Source organism: Mustela erminea, chromosome 11 (assembly GCF_009829155.1).
Source record: "Mustela erminea isolate mMusErm1 chromosome 11, mMusErm1.Pri, whole genome shotgun sequence".
Classification (NCBI taxonomy): Eukaryota; Metazoa; Chordata; class Mammalia; order Carnivora; family Mustelidae; genus Mustela; species Mustela erminea.
The window spans coordinates 33695503-33714224 of record NC_045624.1 but is presented as its reverse complement, the minus strand read 5'-3'; positions in this window follow the sequence as shown (position 1 = coordinate 33714224).

Genomic DNA, 18722 nt, shown 5'->3' with positions numbered 1-18722 from the left:
TCTCTGCTCAGCAGGGAGCCTACCTCCCTTCCTCTCTCTCTGCCTGCCTCTCTGCCTACTTGTGATCTCTGTCTGTCGAATAAATAAATAAAATCTTAAAAAAAAAAAAATCTAGTCGGGAAAATATAATGTATCAAGCTAATTCTCATGGGAACACCTTAAATTTAAGTTGCTGCTGGTTAAATTGGACATGAGCCTTTTAAAACAAGCTAAAAATAGTTCATCTATAATTTTGAGAATTCACTATGGAATTTGTTGTCACCAAGGATTCAAATAACAATTTTTGAACAACAACAAAAAATTCCCTTCATTTTTAAATTTCTGAACCAGAGACTTCATTATCCTGCCAGGTTAATACTTTCAGAGGTCTATAATTCTCTTAGAAAAGAGAGTAAATGCTCAAATTTGTATTTTAGAAAGATAAGATGTAGCAATATAGGAAATATAGGAAACAATTAGGACTTCAGTCAAGATAACTCTGTAAGTTCATGCTTTTGGGTAACTCCATGGTTCCAACCACATACTGATGATATACAAAGTTAAAAAAAATAAATAAAGACCCAAGCGGGCACAAAAATAAGATCATCTTCACCATTGACCGTACAAACAAAGTAAGAAGTAGACAAAAGTTATTAGTCTGCTGAAGGCAAGATATGGAAAAAGTAGGGATTTGGCTCATGTAGAAACATGGGTTTAAAATACATCACATTTGGTAGGAGGATTCCTTGAAATCAGAGGATGTTGTGGATTCTGAGATGCTGATAATACAGGGACAGCTTCAAGCCTAGAGAACCCGGGAATATACAAACAGCATCACGAGGAAACAGGGAAGAATTTGGGAACTGGTATGCAAGAGCTCTAACGGTGCCTTGGTGCAGAAGACATTTCAGGATTTGGTTATAGATTTGAACTGCAGTAAATGGAAAACCATTAGACAGGGATAATGAGGAGAGAAAGAGTGAGAATGAAAAGAAGGGCAGTGGGAGGGCAAAGAAGAAGAAGGAGGAGTAGTGGAAAAGCGGAAAAGGGATGGGAAGAAAGAGAAAAGTAATGGAAGAACAGGAAGAAAAGAAGAGAGAGAAAGGGAGAGAGATGATAGAAAACATTTAAACAATTGCCTAAAATATATAACAAGAAGTCAACCTCAAATGAGATTAAAATAATATTAAAAGCATGCTTTTTGTGCATTTTTTAAAAGATTTTTATTTATTTATTTGAGAGAGAGTGTGCACAAGCAGTGGGAGCAGCAGGCATAGGGAAAGGGAGAAACAGGCTCCCTGCTGACCAAGGAGCCTGATTCAGGACTTGATCCCAGGACCCTGGGACCATGACCTGAACCAAGGGCAGGCGCTTAGCCAAATGAGCCACCCAGGTGCCCCTGAAAAACATGCTTTAAAAAATAAGTTTAGGATGCTAAAAACCCCCATTAACATCCATACAAATATAATTGGCATGAGGATATGAAAAGAACAAATTCTAAGTTCTAGGTGAAAGATCGCTATTAAAATGCAAAGGTCTACACCTAGAATAAACTCCAGATTAAACACAGAGGAAAAAAAATAGGTGAAACAAAAGAAAAAATCATTCAGAGGAAAAGAGAAAAAGATTTTTTTTAGAAAAAGGGGAGGAAAGAATATTGCAGGACATGGAGGTTAGATAGATGGAGAGCCTTCAATAAACAACTAATATGTATTCCAGAATTATAAAGTGGTGCTGGATTGATGGTGCCCTCAGATGATATCAAAAGCAAGTTCCAAACTTTGAGGAGAAGCCCATATTCATTCTCACTAACCTACCGCAGATAAAGTTTCAAGAAAAATAAGGTTGCAGTCAAAATCTACAAAACAAACAAGGAAATAAGATACCATGAGGGAGAGAATAGAAACAAAGAAGCAAATGAATAAAATTCCAAGTCTTTAGCTGTAGGAATGACTGGAAAACAGAGTATTCACATATTTAATATGCTTAAATGAATAAATGGATTAGAAATACAAACAAAGCTCAAGTACAAGAAAATTATCTGATGAAGAAACAAACAAAACTTCTAAAGAGGGAAACACATAATTATTTAAATAAAAAATTAATGGGCATGATTAACAGCAATTTAGGCATAGATAGATACAAAGAAGATTACTGTATTAAAGACACAAATGAAGAAATTATTCAGAATATGGCACAGACATACAGATGTAGAAAATGTTAAGGAGGGACACGTGGGTGGCTCAGTCAGTTGGCTCAGGTCATGAGGATCAAGTCCCACATCGGGATCCCTACTCAGTGGGAAGTCTGCTTCTCCCTCTCCCTCTGCCTACTGCTCCCCCTGCTTGTGCACGCTCTCACTCTCTCTCTCTTAAATAAATAAGTAAAATCTTAGAAAAAAAAGAAAGAAAAGAAGAAAGAAAGAAAATGCTAAGGAATGGTTAGGAGACACAATGAAGTGAAAAATAGGTGTGTGTTTATTTACATATATAAAATATATATAAAATTGGCATATATAAATATATAAATACCATATATATATGCAGACATACAGAAATGCAGATAACCCAGCAAATCCCAAGGAGAGTGAATAGGAAAAAAAAATACAAATTATAACTCATAATAGTGAAATGGCAGACAATTACCTTCAAAGGAATGACAAAACCATGGAGAGCAGTTTATATTAAAGTCTTGGGAAAACATATGCCAGCACTAACCAAAACACTAACCAAATAAATTGGTTTAATAACTTAATATCAGGCAAAACAGAATTTAAGGAGAAAGAGGATATATAATGTCAACTCCTAACAATAATTTTAAAAAATCCACCAGGAAGTTAAAAAATCTCAAAACTATAGGATTCTCTAAGTGGATTTTGGGCATGGACTGGGGATGAAAAGACTGCAGTGTGAAGTCTGATGACAGTTGGGTGTGGTGTTAGGAAATTCAGTAGTGGTCTTCAAGAGCTAATGTTCCTGAGCTGACTGAAGAGTAAACCACATTGCATAGGAGGAAGAGTGAAGAGGTACGAAAGTGGGAACTTCAGCACTAGGTCTGGGACAGAAGGAGAGTTATTACAGAAGTTGGAAAGGTACATGGGGCCAAGAGCCTTACTTATGTATTTTTAACTTGGACATATTTTGGACAAAAGCTTAGATTTTGTGATCTTTGCTTGGCATGTGTAACATTAAAATGATACTTTTAAGAAAAAGAAACTTTTTAGAGTCAAGTCTTGGGTCATGTGCTGCTTTGTTAGTGGGAATGCAGGGAAGAAAGTCAAGAAGATGTTGGAGAACCACGCTTACACACTATGGCCTCCTACTGCCCTGTGGTACTATCTGGCAAACTGGCTCCATGGGTGTCCAGGTACTGAGCAGCGAGACGAGCAACTTCTCTTTCAAAGAAACAGGTGGTAAAGCCGGAAGCAAGAGATTATTAAGGGATTATTGTGTCCTTTCAAAATCCATATGTTGAAGTCCTAACCCCTGGTATCTCAGAATGTGACCATATGGAGAGAGGATCATCTAAAATGGAAGTTAAAATAAGGTCATTCGTATGGGACAGAGTCTAATTTGCCTGGTGTTTTTATAAGAAGAGATTAGGAGACCAACATACACAAAGGGAAGACCATGTGAAGACACAGGGAGATGTGAATCTGCAAGACAAGGAGAGAAGCCACTGTAGAAAATAACCATGAGAACAACTTGTCTCAGGTTTCCAGCTTCTAGAATTGTGAGGACAAAAATTTTGTTCTGTTGTTTAATCTACTCAGGTTGTGGTACTTTGTTACCACAGCTCTAGCAAATGAATACGGAAGTGTAGGATGAAAAGATGGAATCCTGAACTCATTCCCTTCCTAAATCCCCAAGCATGATTATTTATTATTTTTTTTCAATTTATGATGTGATAGGACATTGCAACCAAGCTTATGGTCAGTCTACAGATCAGAACCAGAGATTTAGATCAGTAGATCATGGAGGCTGACCTTGGAAGTCCCAGAAAGATGTAAATTCAGAGTCACTCTTTCCACCGAATTGGAGATTAACTTTTACTCTATTTCTTAGTCTTGAGTTGTATTCAGAAATGTTGTGTACAACCCAGTGCATCAGATGGAGTTATGTTTAGATCATAATGTTGCCCAAATAACACAAACAATTTTAAATTCTCAGGTCAAAGAATAATGTCCCCATTCTACTTAAGAACTCAGAGATAATAACTGATGCTTTCAAAGAAATTGAATTCCAAAGAATGTAAACCTTCCCTCCTAGTTGTCACAGAGAAATAAAAATACTGTGTAAGTAAAAACCATTAGAAAAGTAAAGTCAAAATCCAAAAAGCTGTTTATTTGTTCAGAAACATTCAAGTCTAAAAATAGTTGTTTACCTTTTACCCAAGCCTTGTGAGATTTCCAATAATTTCAGATACTCTTGAGGATAACTTTCATAATTAAAATAAATGTAAATGGCACTTTTCGATACTTACTAAACTATCCTAGGCTTTGAAATTAAATCTCATTATGTTTGAGTCATGAACTTGTAACTTATCAATGGTGTAACGTTGTATAAAATATTTTACTTCTCTGACTTCCAGTGTTCTCGATGTGCAAGAATAATAATGCAAACCATCCATGATGTTATAAAAATCAAATACAATAGCTTATGAGAAACCATTTTGTTAACTGTCAGGCATACTAATATGAATACTACCCTCATTATTATTTCTTTAAATTTATGTTTGAGTAAGCAAAAAAGTGGCCTTAAGGAATTTTTCTTTCTGAAAGGGATGAAACATCTCTTTATTATCTAGAATCTAGTCTCATCTAGAATCTTATGGTTGGCCACTATGAACTTTACCACATTATGTTTTAACACAGTTTATACAAAATTGTCATGAAACCTAATGTTCTTCATTTCCAACACCCCAGACTGTCCATGTTTTACCTCTCACTGTGTCTTTCTTAAATGAATGGAATAAGAAACAACAGCCATTTTCTCTTGTTTCAGCCAGGAACTGTACTCTAGGGGTAGATGTTTAACATACCCATCCCTCACAGGACAAATCAAGGGAGCTCTAAGACGCCTTCTCAAGGTGTGTCCAATTAAACATCCCAAGAGGTCAACAGAACATAAAATGTTCATTCTTAAACAGAAAACGAAAAAAAGTTCACCCAGTTTATCTTTGAACCCAAGAATGGTAGTATGTTATAAATTATAGTTAAGGTGGGGGGTTTTAAAATTGAAACTCCAAGTATCCCACCCCCCAATTCGAAGACTCTGCCATTTTGAGTGTTAAATAGTTATGACTTACTATTTCTCTGGAAATTAATGATCTAAGTTTTCTACCCTTTAATATTTATGATGCTATAGAAAGGCTGTATGTACTTGACATTTCCAGAGCCAATTTTTGCAAATGGTCTTAACCCAGCCTCTAAATTTGCAAACACAAATTATTTAGACAAATACTTCTGGTAGTTAGATAAAAATGCAATGTTTGAGGATATTATTTGATGAACACCATTTTCGAGGTCATGCTGAAGGAAGGTAGAATAGCCTCCCCCCACACTAAAAAAAAATATCCTTGAAAACCTGGATGTTTAGTCCTATCCACAAAATTTTTATCTAAAGAAGTGAAAAAGCAGGATACAGTTTAGAAATAGTTTATAGTATACATCAGATGGTCTCAAATCTTTCCTCAAGTTATTGTTATTTTGTGATTGGTTTCATGAAAGAAGGAAGTTATCATGTTATTTTCTGTCTTATTCCTGGGGATTTGATTTCCTGATGTCATCTTCCCCATTACAGATAATACAGTAAAATACCAAAACAAACCAAGAGACTTACAAGGATGAAATAAGTAGAAGGGGATACTCTTCTCCTCCCAGGGGCTTGAATGGAGAGCTCAGGGGAACGTTTATTCCATGACCACTGGTCAGGGTTCTACTTGTCTCTTTCAATGTACCCATTTCAACATTGCCTTAGTATAGTCACCCAGGCCTTTCTCCAAATTTTAGTTATAAAGTCAATATAAAATGGAGTTTTCCAATCTGTATATAATTTAATTGCAATTTTTCTTTATTTGTGTTTTTAAAAAATCTTTTCTGACGCTCCATGAGTGGTCTACCCAAAGTATAATTAATTGCCTGATTGATTGACAGATTATTTTACAACTAGTACTCATTATTCTTTTTCATTAAGAGCTGAATGGCTTTTGGAGTAAAAACAATAGGGTGAAGAAAAGGTCTTTGATTCACTTATATCAAATAGAAAATTAGAGATAAAAAAAGTTAAAAAGTCAGTGATTTTGACAATACCTGCATTTCCTGCATCACATATTAATTGGTAGTCATAAATTGTAACAAGTGGACACACAACGTAAAAGGGAAAAGGTAAAGATGTGTGGAAGGTTTTTAAAAGTATTATGTAATAGATGATAATTGATTTTTTTCTTAGTTCTTACGTAAGTGAGTTTTTATAAAACTCAAATAAATAGTACATGGGGATTGTGACACCATTGTTATGAGGCTGTGAGAATTAGTTCATATGTAAAAGGCAGGTGCTGCTTTCTCCTTTATAGTTTTAATGTTTTTATTTTTCCTTTAAGAATGGTTGGATATTTTTTTAAAACTTAAAAAAATTTAGGTAAGTTTTTCAAAAGTTTGTTGAGATCCTTTGTCATATAATCACATTCCACATATAGCTTTCCTAGATTACTTTCTGTCTTATTTACCCAAGGTTGATATTTGAAAAAGAAAAAAACAAGACAAAACAAAAAAATGAACAGTAAATTTCTTATTTTAAATCCCCATGGAACCAGTAAACCTGTCAGAGGCATTGTATTCCTATTGGGTTAACTTTAAGTAATTAAAGCTAATTTTTAAAAATGATTTTATTTATTTATTTGACAGAAAGAGAGAGAGATCACAAGTAGGCAGAGAGGCAGGTGGGGGGGGGGAGCAGACTCCCTGCTGAGCAGAGCCTGATGTGCAGCTTGATCCCAGGACCCTGAGATCATGACCTGAGCCAAAGGCAGAGAGGCTTAACCCACTGAGCCACCCAATGCCCCAAATTAAAACTAATTTTAAACAAAGAATTTTAAACTTTAAACTTCTATCTAAGAAGATAGAAACTCTGTATTACCTTTAATGAAAATAAACAAGACAACAATTTAGCAACTTTGAGCAAGATAAGATTCTGGGTGGGGCACCTGGCTGGGTTGAATCAGCCTCTGCCTTCGGCTCTGGTCAAGATCCCCGGGTCCTGGGATGGAGTCCTGCATCGGGCTCTCTGCTCAGCAGGGAGCCTGCTTCCTCCTCTCTCTCTGCCTGCCTCTCTGCCTGTTTCTGATCTTTGTCTGTCAAATAAATAAATAAATAAATGATCTTTTTTTGAAAAAAAAAAGATAAGCTTCTGGGTTAAACATATTTTTCAAAAATAAATCCTTCGAGAAAATTTTAATTACCTCATGTGGATGGCAACCTAGAACTAAATAATCAATATAATCTGGGCCATTGGTTTATAATGCTTCACGTATTTAGTATATTCACCTGAAGTTTGCTAGTCAGCAATGTATGAAACATAAGAGAGATGAGCAAGTTAAATAAATAATGCTGCTGCTATTTGCAGATCCTATGTATTTCTTGGTCATGCATCACCAAATGGTAACTACACCAAGAAGATTATTGAGTTGGCACGGACTATTTTCTATGTACCTTTGAGTGAATGATGACGTCTAATGTGGTGATAATTAGAGAAAAGTTTAACATACTGCTTCCTGATACGCTCCAGCCTCATCGATGGCTTGTAAGAAATTCCCTGGGCAAGTGGCATAGCTGATCCTAACAAGCTGTGTCTAAATTCCATATCACCACAGAAGGCAAACTCTCCAGAAGCATAAAATAACATCCATGAGCAAATTGAGCCAATGGGTAAGAATAGGAAGTCAGTAACTGCTTCTGAGTTTTATTTATTTTTTAGTTGTTCAAAGAGTCACTTTTAAGCTCCTGCTGTGAGTGTCTTTAAAATGCTTTTTTGGGGGGAGATTTGTGATTAATTTTAGCCTGGGGAGACTGATTTAGAGCTCCAGATTTAGGTGATACTGCTGAGCTCTTGAAATTGACTGAGGGAGTTGTTGAATATTTGGCCTAGAAACAGAATCGTGTTATATAAAGAGAGGCCAGAGCACGGAGGTAGCCTTGCAGAGGGCGAAACCAAAATGAGTCCGCCTTTGAGGAGCTCAGCATGCTTGGGAGGAAAGAACCAAGGAAATTATGCACCTGAACAAAACCAGGTTGATGCATGGGAGTGGCTGGTAAACAAAAGTGGGGGCTGAAAAATCACATTAGTCTATTAGCAAGCAAGGGGGTAAAAGTTCGTTTGCGAAATAGTTGTGTAAAATTATGATTCCGTGCTTGCTTTAGAAACAGAACCCATTCAGAGAAGGCAATTCCCACCCGCTCCCTGGCTGCCACTCATCCTTTGTCCAGTGTGTGCCCTGCCTGTCAAGGCTCTCTGGGCATTCACCTGTTGTGGATCCCAGTGACCTTGCAACGTATCTGCCTTGCTATATCCATGTTTGTATTTGTCTCTGATATCTCCTATTTCCCCATGCCTAGCCTTCCTTTTCTTTCTAAGGTATCTTGTTTGTCCATATTCCTTTTTATCTTTTCCTTATCGATAGTTACATTTAGCCCTTAATATGGGTTCCATGATGACCATTTCATCAAGTGTTTATTTCTTTGGTTTGACAAATCGCCCTATTAAAATTGGGTAGGGTGGGCACCCATCCAGTTGTTAGGGGAATTTTTTTTTTTTCAATAATTTTGCACACTATTCCAAGATAGTCTGTTAGAAGGGTTACACTCAACCTTTTATTGATTTTGCATAGCTCGAATGAAATGGATAATATGAGGGCCTATTTAGCCAGAGCGATTCGATCCAGTTAAACAGTAATTTTGTTGTTTATGCAGTAAAGCTTAAACTGACCCTGCCCCCCACCCCAGGGGAACTTACTTAAAAGCAAGTCTGTGAAACCAGTAAAATATGGTCGACCAGTCCCTGATAACAGAGCCCAAATACAAGGGTGGGTCAGGTCAGGAGGAGATAACAGAGCCCGAATGCAGGGATGAGTCTGGCCAGGTGGAGACATCCAATTAGTAGAGCTCGCATACTGTCTCCCTAGCTACCAAGTAGTGTGGGCCCCGCCTTTTGGGTGCCTTTTGGGCACCAATTCTGACCAAGGTGATAGGCTAGTTCAAATAGCTACTATGGAGCGAATTGTAATTCAATTGGCCAACATTTGTGACCTAGCATGACTGTGCAGCTTTCTCTGTGTGTTACAATCTCATTGGCCACCTATGTGTGGCCAGGCTCAACCACATGGCCTTTGCTCTATAAAAGTTAGTCTGTAAGGCTGGGAGTCACTCCCTCTCTCTGTAAGAGGCAGCCCTGAATGGTCGGTTTGATTCTTGATGCTTGGTGCAAAATAAAGCTTTGCTTGACCTTCGCTTTGTATCAGTCTCACTCCTTTGACCACGGACCTAACAGATAAAAAGTTGAGAATTAAAAGGTGATGTTACCAGACAGAGGACCGATTCCAAATTCAGGTTTGGCCGCTCACTATTTGAAAGCCAACACTCGAGAGATAAGTTTTGCTGGGAAATGTGGTTACTTTCTTCAAGAGGCTGTCATCTTGAGGAAATGGCAGACTAACATCTCAAAGACCATCTTTCCATTCAGGTGAAGTGGGAGGTTTTTAAGAGGAAAGCACAGGAAGTGGGGGCAGGGTGGGGGGCAGGGGTATGTGCTGGAGAAGCTGGCGCTCAGCAGTTTATTTGCCCTTCCGAGGCTTCTAGATTCCTCTGCTCTGCCAATGATCAAGACTCCCAGGCATCTCTTAGTAAAGGATAGCATGGTCAGTGGTGACCATTATTGGAGTGTGTTCAGCCTTATCTAATAGGAAAGTTTGGTCCTTTGTTCCTCAAGGCCAGTGGTCTGCAAAATCTGAACAGAAGTCTACAAAGGATGAGGTTTAGGTCAGCAAACAAGGTGGGATGCCTGGGTAGCTCAGTCGGTTAAGGTCAGCAAGCAAGGAGTGCATAAGCTTGAAGCAAACAGGCCCTTAAAGAGTGGGGTGAAGTTCAGTTCCGGGAAGAAAAATGGAATAACTGGAGCTGCCATTCATTGCGATGGTACAAAGACTTTGTAAAATGAAACTACAACTTTGGAAAAATGCTCAAAATGTTTTAATGAAGGTCAACGTATGCCCACTCTGTGATATAGCAATTCCACTGCTAGGTATTTTTCCCAAAGGAATGAGTGCTCATGTCTCCAAAAAATGATTTGTACAAGAATATTCATAAAAGGGTGCCTGGGTGGCTCAGTGGGTTAAGCTGCTGCCTTCGGCTCAGGTCATGATCTCAGGGTCCTGGGATCGAGGCCCGCATCGGGCTCTCTGCTCAGCAGGGAGCCTTCTTCCCTCTCTCTCTCTGCCTGCCTCTCCATCTACTTGTGATTTCTCTCTGTCAAATAAATAAATAAAATCTTAAAAAAAAAAAGAATATTCATAAAAGATCGATTCATTATAGGCAAAAGACTAGCAACAATCTGAATGTCTACCAATAGGAGAATGAATAAACAAACCACAGATGCACACAATATGGATGGATCTCAAAATAATTGTGCTGTATTAAGTGAAAGAAGTCAGATGTGAATGAGTAAAGTATATTTCCATTTGTATGAAGTTCTGGAATAGGCAAAAACTAATCAATGGTGCTAGAAATCAGAATACAACCTACTCTTGGAGGCCAATTATTGTCTGGGGAGGAATATGAAGGAATTTCCTGGACAATGGAAAGATAGTAGTTTGCTCTAAGTAATGGATACTTGAGTGTAAGCATCCATTAAAATTTTCTAAGCTATACCCCTCAGACTTATGCATTTTGCTGTAGGAAAAGTTTACCCTATTTAAAAGGCAAAAGGGAATGAATAGAAGAAGATACAGTGAAAAGAGCTCAGGTCTTGAAATAAAAATTCTAGATTCATAATCGTAGCTGTCATTTATTTAATCTCTTTCAACCTCAGTTTTCTCTTCTTTAAAATAGGGAAATATCACCTACCTCATAGGTATAATAACAAGATTATGCTACTTAATGATAATTAATCCATAAATATTAATTCCTTTCATGTCCCCTTCTTCCCTGTTTTGATTGATTATTAGCAGCATTATTCCTAGTTAGTATTTTTCAACTTACTGTGCTACCAAATGAATGCTGTTAAAGTTTGAGAAGCACTATTCTAGAAGATTTCCAGTGTACATCAGCACATTCAAGGCTTGATAAATTATGCATTAAATACATCGATTTAGCACTGCTTGAAGCTACATCTTCCAATCTTATTAGATCAAAGAACTTCTTTCCCAAATATATATATTTGGGGGAAGGGCAAGACATAATTATTATCTTACTGTAAGACTTCGTTCAAAGAAAGCACCTTGAGAAACATAAGTGTAGCAAATCTCCTCATTTCTGAATAAAAATTTTGGGTATCATCTGACACATTCCAGAAATTTTAAGTTCAGGATGAGTGTTCAGGATATGACTACAGTTCTTACAAACAACTAATTTGATGTGTTGACCCAATTATACGTATATATCTGGACAAATAACCCAAGTAAATAATTCTTAGATGTGAGTGAAGGGCATAGCAGAAATACATGGTGAGCTTTGTAAAAATACATACTGATTTGTCATTCAGATTCCTTAGAGAAACAAGAATGGTAATATAAACTCTAGGACCTTTCAGAAATACTGTCCCTAGCCCGTACTTCATCATATTCTGTGCATTCTGAAAAATACCTTCTAGTGATCACAATAGCCACCCCCAACCAGGTGAAAACTCTTGGTTTAAGTAAATGCGTCTCAACTCAGATCGCACGTTAGTATCACTCAGACTTAAAAACATCAATTTCCAAAGCCCACCCTTAAAGACTGATTTAATTGGCCTGGGGTTAGACATGGGCATTGGCATTTTGTATCATTTCCCAGGTGATATTAATGTGTAGCATGAGTGGAGACCCACTCTTCTAAGAGAAATAATAATGTTCCCTTGACCCCTTGCCAAAACTACCCATCATTTTGTTCTCAAGTAAAAAATAAAGTCATCTCAGTGGTGGGTATTAGTCAAAAGAATGTCTATGCTGAAATTTCTTATTTAGGGGCCTTTGTCTCTATATAGCGTACCAGTGTACATCAAAGTGGTATTTCAGAAAAGTAGAGGCCAGTGAGTTGGTTGAGAATTGCGGCTCTGAGTCATTAAGATAATATGAGGATCTGGGCAGTTTGCACACTGCCCTCCATCCATATTCATTCAGAGATCTAAAACTGGATATTACATACAAGCAATTTGTAGAAAAACCTCTAAAAGGTGTAGAAAAACCTCTAAAAGGCTTTTTTCATTGTCTTTAAAAATAATCATTTTATAATTTAACTTCATTTGAACAATTTTTAAGTAAGTGCAGTTATCAGAGAACTAGTTTTTCCCAAGTCACCTAATTCATATAAGTAAAGGTCATAGCAAGGCTTTTAGAAATAAGCATTATTCTTCTTCTTGAGAAAGAATCCACCATTAACGAAGATGTTTTTAAAGCTTCCGTTATCTAATACCTTGAAGACTTCATTTCAATATTTATTATAAATCAAAACTGGTTTTCAATTAAATGTGTAAGTAGTAAATGATAAAAAAAAATAGGAATTCCTTATCTAAAGTATAGCCTTTTAAGGGCATATTTCACGTTTATTTAGCTGCCTAGTGCATAAATATCCCACTTTTTTAATCACTTAAAATAAAAAGACTCATAGGCGGGAGGTTTTGCGGAAAAAGAAGTATATATTTACTTAAAATGCGCAAGTACTAAAAATAAAATAAAAGGTACCACTAGTACATTCAAGCAGGGGAAGCTTGAATAAACCCCCTGTGAGATGGTTTTGATTAAAAAAGAAAAGTCCTCCAAACTGTGTTGGAATGAACCTAATGGAAATCTGAACATTGGTGTGCTTTGTAAAGAAAAGGTATGTCTTTACCTGGCTTGACTGGATTATTAAAAGACATGCACACACACACACCCCCATCATCTGATTGTCAAATGATCGATAATAAATGTTTATTGAGTATGTAATGCAATTTTTTTTTTTTCAGTAATGGCAAATTTAAACTGCGGCAGTCAGTTCCTTTATCAATTGACGGCATGGTAGTATTGCTATTGTTAGAACTTTTCTAGACCTCACCTTATATAATTTAAACAGTGCTGGTCACCAAACCTTTACAAGGTTTAATTGCTCTTTGGGAGGACAGTGAAGAGCAATTATATGAATGATACCAGATCTCAACGATTAAGTTATGTGAAAAGACGGGGAAAGTTGAGCAAATCCTCAGTGGAAAAGAAAAGACTTCGTGTAACCCAATTGAAGTTTTAAAAATTATAAGGTGGATTGATAAAATTGATCCAAGCAAAGTCTTAACGCTTCAAGACCAGAGAAGTAAGTAGATATGATCTGAAAATTAGAAAGTTGGGAACAAGGCAAAAAAGAAGGCAAAACTCTTTCACACAAAGGATAATAAGCATATGGAATAAATTACTAAAAAGGGCCCCTGAAGCAAGAAGCATCATTGAATACAGGAGGGAATGAAATGAATTTCTAAATGAAAAGGGAAGATAGAGAAGAACAGGAAGAAAATCCGCTAGTGGAAATAAAGGAAACTTTGCAAAAGCAGGTGTGATGAGCAGAGAAACCTTTCAGTGGGGTCCCTTCACTTCTTTCTGCTAGTGCTGCTAAATGGCTTTTGGCATAGCCTGTAATCTGAAATAATGTCGAAGCTTCGTGCTCCATGCTGTCACATTTCACCAAATGCTACATGGCATATAACATTCATCTGTCTTCAGGGATGTCCAAATACAAATCTCTGTAATGTCATTCTACTCTGCAAATAGGTGATTTGGAAACATTACTCACCTTTGCGACCCATGAAGTCAACTTTTCTAGGGATGTTACATATTCAAGGGAATTTTTTCCTTAGTCTGTTGCTTTAAAAAAATAAATTAAGTATTGCCCAAAAGCACCTATAATCTAGTGCATGTCTTAATAATAGATGAGATGATTTTCAATAGGACATGCAGAAAATATGAAGGCATATTAACCATTTGTAAACTATTCATAATGGGATGGAGTGTCTCTCTTTGAGCACACTGTCTTCCGTTGTATGTGAAAAGAAACCCCTTCCTAGCTGGAAGCATGAATCTTTTTTTAGGAAAGGGCACTGAGGCTGAATAGAGGATTTCAAGTGATGAATGATTTGAAACATTAATATGTAAGGTATTGCTAGCTAATTATTCAGCGGTTACTTCAGTGACTTAGATGGGGAATAGGTTACCTTTGGGAGGCAGGATTCTGCTTTCCAGCGGACTAAAGTATTATTACTAGAAGTTATATAGTACATGTTACTGATAGCTCTCTCCCAAAAGGTACAGAAACACAGCTTTGTGGTCTAAAATATAAAGAGCTTACTATAGGCACGGTCATCAAGTGCTTAGAAATATCTATTTGGTTAAAACAGACAAGAAAGGGCATTTTCTCTAATTTAGGCTTAATTTTATACTATAAATGTCCCTTTCATAGGTATAGTCTGTTCCAGGCACTTAAACAGGACACTTTTTTTTTTTTTTAAAGATTTTATTTATTTATTTGACAGAGAGAGCTCACAAGTAGACGGAGAGGCAGGCAGAGAGAGAGAGAGAGAATGAGAGAGGGAGAGGGAAGCAGGCCCCCTGCTGAGCAGAGAGCCCGATGCGGGACTCGATCCCAGGACCCTGAGATCATGACCTGAGCTGAAGGCAGCGGCTTAACCCACTGAGCCACCCAGGCGCCCTAAACAGGACACTTAAAAAAAAAATCATTTTAATACCAACAAGGAACACGAGAGGACACAGAACTGGACAATGATTTATTAATGACCAACCCAGAACTTTCTGAACTGCTCAATCATAAGGCGGCATTTCCAGATGAGACAGTTCATCAATAACACATCAAGACCATTATCAAAGTTTATTGGCCTGGACATCTGACTTTGAGATTCAAGTCAGATGTGGGACATGTTCACTATTCACAGGCAAGGTTAGCGTAAGGTAAATTAATAGCAGATCACAATCTGTCAAGATGCCCAAAGAAGATCGTAGTTTTTAGAAATAGACTCTGAAATGCCATAATGAGTTTCTCCCGATAAGTAACCAGGTAGAACAGGCTCCACTAGCTAGATTCCTAGATTTGGGCACGGAGTCTCTAAACTATAAAAGAATGACAGGTAACTGGCACAGTGGGTCAATTAGGTCTAAACATCTAGCACTTCAATCCAGGGAAAAGTTGACAAAATCATGTTGCTGGTTGCATGACTCCCGATGTTTTCTTTCATCTCTCACCTCAAGCCAAACCAGTGAAATAATCAGGGCATTCTTTCCCACTGAATTAACAGTCTTTCTAAAAACTGTGCTCCCAGGAGATCCTCACAGTCTACTGGCTTTGGCACTGAAGATGAAACCTGTTTAACAATCCTTGCACAGATCCCTACATAGATGTAAATTCAGAATGGGGATCGACAAAACAAGGTCCGTGGAAGGAGTCAGGGAAACTGAGCAGCAGGAGAAGCTACTTTCCTAGAAAACCGTGTCTTCAGCTTCTGACCTATTTCATAATGAACAGCAAAGGGTGTGTGGGAGGAGAGGTTTTGAGTGTCTAAAGGCAAAAGAAGTTAGACGGGGCATATTTGTTTTGTGGAGAGATAATCTCAGAAAGGAGTTTTTTTTTTTTTTTTTAGTTGGGGGTTTAGGTCTCATTTTCTCAAAAAGTAGATATAGTTTGGTGGGCAAGTAGGTAGTTGGGTAGACATACAGGTGCATAAAAAGATAATAGCACTGATTCATTTGGTTGGCAATGCTTTGAGACATTATATTTTGCCAGCTGATTATATGTTGCAGAAATACATAGACAACAATACCACAGAGAAACATTTGCCCTGTGTTTAAATTTTAGGGGCACAGGATTTACAAGGTATAGTTAAAGCAATACATACTAGTATTTTGTGGATGCTGAGATTAATTTTCAATATGCAGTCTCCCTTGGGATATTTATATTCTTCCAATCAGCATGGAACTGTCCATCAAAACTAACATTATAAAATTTTTTTTTTTAACTTGGCATTGCGAATGTTTCAGGGCTTTCTTTAAAGAGCTCTAGACAGATTAGCAATCTTTCTGTAAAAATGACCTCTGTCATTTTCCCCAGTGCTGGCTAGTTATTTCAGTGCAGTTGAATTCAGAGAAGGAGAGGGGTTTCCCCTCTTATTCTTCCTCTGCTTTTGGATAATTTTAGGACTATTTATTTGAGGTACAGGAACTTTAAGAAAGTACTGATATTTACTTTACAATGTCATGTGCATTATGGTTTAAAGTTTATTTCTAATTAGAGCACAGCAAAATAAATTGTTTTGGAGAAGGAAAAATACATTTCCCCCCACAAATTGCCTCCATCATTTTTGAACCCTGCTAAGCATTTTTAATAGATATGTGCCCTTAGCTCATCTTTTGCATGCTAACAATTTCATCTGAATACCAATATAGACACAAAATAAACGATTGTTTCCTGCCAGAGGTATCTGCAGAAGAAATCTTGGAGTAAAACATTGTCTTTGCAGCTCATTGTGTCTCTAATTAGAGTGGAAGGAGGCAGAAGCTTGCTGGTGTCAGTCCGTGTTTAGCATGCCCTGGAGCCTCAAACTCCTGTGGGTATCAAAGTGCACTAATTAAATGAGGGGTCCACAATACGGCACTAAACATCAGAGTGCGAGAAAGAGTCCAGTGTCCTCAGTGCCTTTGAGAATCCGTGGCCCACGCTAATTACCCATTGTTGAATTGACTTTCCATTCTGTGAGGAATGAATGGTTCCACTCTCCCTCCTCCCTCCCCCCCTCCCCCTTTCTATTTTACCATCTTTGCTTTGGCCGCCTAATTAATCTTATGGAAATCTCCCGAAGCCAGATTCCAGCAAGGTTGCCCCGATGTTTATAATTTGATTTGTGATGATAAAAGTGAAGGCACCCGGTGATGGAACAGTGTCATTTTCAACACTCTTGAGAATCGAAGAGGCTATCAATCTTTCCCACGTGCACGGCAAACTGATATCCTAGAAAATTAACTTCAATTAATAACAGAAATCCCCAGACACATGCGAAAGTGGAGCTGCTTTGAAAGAGAACCTTCAAAGATGTCTCTGGACTGTCTTTTATATGCAGACCTTTTTTATATCAGAGATCCTCAATGAGGAAATATATATGTGTGTGTATTTGTCCTTTTTCCCCCCCAATATTATTTTCAGGGAGGTATGGTATCTTTCATACTGGTATAGAAAGAATTTAACCAAAGTTCTTTAGGTTTATATCAAACCATTCCTGTCTTTAAACTCCAACATTTGGCGTCTATTTTTCCTTTGATCTGATGAGTAATGCAATTTTAAACATCATTTGAAAACTTTTCTCCTCATCCATAAAGGCTTTATGTGGGCCAACGTCTTAAATTTAATAACAAAGTACACATGAATGTACAAACATCATAGATAAAACTCACTAAAATTGATGCCAGGAAAGTGTTCTATCAATAGAACCTGTCCCAGGTAGTAACAGCTAGGCTGAACAAGGAATAAAAACTCTCCTTTCTGCAAAGTTTTATAACAAATATTATTTGATTTAGCACAAGTCTACTCTCTGTATGTTTAATTGTATGCTCTGGTTGTGGATTATACATTAAAAAATAAAAAGCAGGTAGTTATTCTTGGACAACACCATTTCAGTTTGATGATTAAAAGATTTAAAAGATTTGTAATATTTTATCACGACCACGGGAAAGAATACACTATCCAGTATAATCTCACAGATCAGCGCCTAATTCTGTCTACCCCCACCCTCTTCTCCTTTCTTTGCTTCTTTCTCTGTTTGTATTCCTACTTATCTCACTTCTTTATTTTCTCTTTCAAAGACTTCAGGTTACTCAAACATAATTTTCAAATTAAAAGAAACATAATTCTCACCAATAAAGAGCAAGTGCCAGTCTATGTTTTATTTAACTTAATAAGGAGGGAAGCAACAGGACAGCAAAGCTAGTGCAGAAAAGATGAGAGGAACTGGGCGCGTATAGTTGTTGAAATAAGGACGGTGAAATAAGATTAGGAAGTTACAGAATGAATTAATCCCATGGATCAAGGAATATGTCACCTTGAGAGTTAAATTTTCCACTGGACAGAAAAGAAAATTACCACAGTTTAGTTTTCTAAAAGTCAACTTTGTACTTTTCAGAGTTACAAAATGCCTGGCTCTGGTTGAGTGTGGATTCTAAATAAAAACAAAGTTAGATTCCCAGAGAAAAATCAGATGATCCTCACTCAGCCTCAGGCAATCTTGTTGGACAATTCTAGCATGACATTAGGGAAACACAATTATTTTTCTGTTTTATTTCCAAAGCTTTGGATAATTCTCTTTAACAAGGTGAATACACTCACCACTTGGTCAAAGGATGATGCAGAGATTCTAAATTTGATTCTAAACCATCCCCTTAAAAGAAAAGAAAAGAAAAGAAAAAGAATAAAAGGAAAGGCAAGGAAAGAAAAAAAGAAAAGAAAAGAAAAAAAGATTTGTTGTTTGTTGTAGAAT